Here is a 4,101-nt window from a genome sequence, read left to right as displayed (position 1 = left end):
TGATATCTATCCCAAATATTCAAATTTACTTTGTAGGGGAAAACAAGGAGCAGATCATATAGTGGCTAATAATATATTATTAAATATCCAGAACCAAATTTAAGTTAAAAAAATCTTACCACGCCCTGTTACAAAACATATATATACAGTGCCTCATGAAGACCACTTTGGGATGTACTCACAGTCTATACTGAGTCTGTGTTCCTGGGCTTATGTCCTCAAACTTGGCTAAGAATAACTGTGACTTTTCTAAGTGCTAGTGCCTGTCTCTTTTCACCTTTTGGTGGCTAATCACATTCCTCTTCTCTCAGTTTTTACTTCATGTATTTTGAATCCCTCATATTAGGTGCACATGTGCTTGGACTGTAATGTTCTGTTGATGAATTGACCTCTGTATCATTATTAAGTGGCATTTTTATCCCTGCTAGAATTCTTTGCTCTTAAATATACTTTCTGTGATATAATATGGCCATTCCGAAATTTCTATAGATTAGTGTTAACATGGTATGACTCTTTCCATTCTTTTACTTTAGCCTTATTTTGTCTTTATATATATGTGAGTTTACATTGTAATCAACACATAATTTATTCCTACTGTTCTATCCAGTCTGCCAATTTCTGCCTTTTAATTAGGGCATGCAGACCACTTATATGCAACATGATGGTTGGTATGGTTAGTTTAGATTTTTCATCTTGCTATTTGTTTTCCATTTCTCCCATCTCTCCTTTGTTGCCTCTTTTATTTATTATTACTGAGTAGCTTATAGTCCCATTTCATCTTTTTTTTTGCCTCATTCATAGTTATAACTCTTCATTTTGTTTTTTCAATGGTTGCTGTAGGATTCACAGTATGCGTTTTTAATGAACGACAGTCTGTCTCAAGTTACATTATACCACTTCATCAATAGTATTAGAAACATCCTATAATCTACTTTCATTTCTTCCCTCCCAATATTTATTCTAGTATATCAATATATTTTTCTTATACATATGCTATAAACATCTCTAAAATACCTTTACAGTTTTTTTCATTTCATTGTCAATTGTCATTAACCAATTTTAAACATTAAGAAAAATATGATGTAGTTACAGTGTTTGGTGATGTGTGTTGCAAAAACCCATATTTCCATTTGATATCATTTTCTTTCTGCCTCAAATGCTTTATTTTATCCTTTTTTTTTTGTAGTGCAGGTCTGCAGGTATTTAATTCTTTCAACTGTTTTATATTTTGAATAGTCTTTTTTCTCTTCATTTTTGAAAGATATTTTCATTCAGTATATAACTGTGGATTAACATTTTTTACACTATCTTCTTACCTGTGTTGTCTCTGATGAGAAATCTGTTGTCATCTTGATTTTTGTTATTATGTACATTACATGTTTTTTTCCTTTACTGATTTTAAACATGTCATGCACATTAATTTTTTTTTAACGTCACTTTGAGTTCATGGAGCTTCTTTGATTTGACTTTTCATCATATGTGGACAAGTTATTTTGTTAAATATTTTCTCCTTTACTTCTCTCTTTCTCATGGGAAACTTCAATTATACACTTATTAGGCTGTTTCAGGTTGTTCCAGTGATCTCTGATTTTGCATTCATTATTGGGAAGAGGTGTTTTCTTCTTTTCTGTTTCCTTTTGGGTAGATTCCATTGCTTTTTAACATTTTCTCTCACAATATCAAATCAATGTTCTATAAATGTACACATTTTCTGGTTTGGCTTGTGGGAACCGACCTATTTCTTGTTCTGTGTTAGTATGGGCACTGTTTTAATCCTTTTGGATGGTTCTTTCCACAGTGTTGGTTAGTTTTCTTACATGCATGCATCAATCAGTGCTGTACCAAATACTTGAGGGGAATCCTCTGCCAATTTCTTGAGTTTTCTGAGCTACTATTCTCTCCTCTTTTGTACATTTTCTTGTGAACTCCTATAACTGGCCTTGTTTTCTCTGGACTCTAAATTCTAGTTCTTCAATTCAGGAAGTCTGCTGAGACTGATTGTCACCACTGACCCCCAGCAAGGACACCAAATTAACAAGTATCTAACAGGAAAAGAAAAGGACAGGACTGGTGGTTCATGCCTGTAATACCAGAATTTTGGGAGGCCAAGGTTGGTGGATCAAGAGATCAGGAGTTCAAGACCAGCCTGGCCAACACAGTGAAATACTGTCTCTACTAAAAATACAAAAGTTAGCTGGGTGTGGTGGCATGTGCCGGTAGTCCCAGCTACTCAGGAGGCTGAGGTGGGAGAATTGCTCGAACCTGGGAGGTGAAGGTTGCACTTAGCCAAGACCATGCTGTTGCACTTCAGCCTGGGTGACAGAATGAGATCCTGTCTCAAAAAAACAACAACAAAAAAATAGCTTTATAAGAGCTAAAATTCAGGTGAGTACTCATAATACCTAGTTTTAACTTCATATTGCTGAAAACAGCACTGAAGAAGCAGAAAAAACAGTCCTGAATCACCGACGCCACCCCTCCCTTATCACCTCACTCCCTACCCCAGGGAAGGGAGAACACAAGAGTTGTGACACATTGAACTCAGTGCTGTCCTGTTAGAGCAGAAGGGAAAACCACACCAAACACAGCTGATGCCTGCCCACAGAGGGAGCATTTAAACTAGCCCTAGCCAGAGAAGAATACTTGATCTCAGTGGTCTGAACTTGAGTGCTTGCACACCTCTCCACTATGGGCTACCAGACTCTTTGTCTTCAAGTAAACTTGAAAGGCAGTCTAGCCCATGAGGGCTACAACTTGTAGGCAAGTCCTAGGACTGGAGTAGGCTCAGATACAGTGGACTGGGGGTGCATACAGTATACTGAGATACTAGCTGGGGTAGCCAAAGGAGTGCTGACGTTACCCCTTCCCTATGCCTAGGCTGCACAGCTCATGACTCCAAAAGAGATCCCTTCCTTCCACTTGAGGAGAGTAGAAAGAAGAGTGTGAGGACTCTGTCTTATATCTAGGACATCAGCCCAGCCACAGCAGGATAGGACACCATTCAGAGTTGTGAGGCCCCCATTCCAGGTCCTAGCTCCAAGATGACATGTCTAGATACATTCTGGGCAATAAAGAAACCTGCTACCTTGAAGGAAAGGAACCAGTCCGGGCTGCATTCATCACCTGCTAACTGAAGAGCCCTTGGGCCTTGAATAATGAACAATGATACCCAGGTACTACATCAAGGACCTTAGTGAGCCTCTGAGACTTGTGACTTCAGGTGGGACTCAGCACATAACCAGTTGTAGTGGCTACAGGGAAAAACTTCAGCTTGAGAAAAGAAGAGGAAAAGAGGACTTTGTCTTGCATATTAGGTACCAGCATGGCCATCGGGATAGAGCACCAAAGAGGCTCTTAGGGTCCCTGATTCTAGGAGTTGACTCTTGGATGGTGTTTGTGGGCCTGCCCTCAGCCAGAGGGGAACCCACTGCCCTGAAGGGTGAGTCCCAGGCCAGGTAGCATTCATAACAAACTGACTTAAGAGACTTGGGCTTTAAGGGAATATTGGTGGTAGTCTAACAATGCTCCTTGTGGCCTGGGGTAGTGATGGTTATGGGGTGAGGCTCCTTTGCCTTTGGAAAGGAGAGAGAAGAGTGGGAAGGACTGTGTCTTGTGGTTTGAGTGCCAGCTCAGCCACAATGCAGTAGAATACCAGGTAGATTTCTAAGATTTTTTACTTTAGTCCCTGATTCTTGGACAGCACTTCTGGACCCCACCTGGGGCCTGGAGGACCTCACTTCTCTGAAGAGAACACAGGCCTGGCTGGCTTTGCCATCTGCTGACTGTAAAGCCCTAAGGCCTTGAGCAAACATAGGTGGTAGTCAGGTAGTGGTGACAGCAGGCCTTGGCTGAGAGTGCTGTGCTGACTTTAGGTCTGACCCAGTGCAGTCATAGTGGTAGTGGCCACAAGGGTGCTGTGTCACTTCACTTTCAGCTTTAGGTGGCTCAGAAAAGAGATAGATATATTTTGTGTTTGGGAGAAAGAGACGAGAACAAGAGTCTCTAGTAGTCCAGAGTTTCCTGGACCTTATTCAATACAATAAAAATGGTACCTCTATGAGTCTGTAAGAACCACAGCAATACAGGGCTTCAGTTGCGCCC

Source organism: Callithrix jacchus, chromosome 8 (assembly GCF_049354715.1).
Source record: "Callithrix jacchus isolate 240 chromosome 8, calJac240_pri, whole genome shotgun sequence".
In the NCBI taxonomy this organism is placed as follows: Eukaryota; Metazoa; Chordata; class Mammalia; order Primates; family Cebidae; genus Callithrix; species Callithrix jacchus.
Note: the sequence above shows the minus strand (reverse complement) of the source record.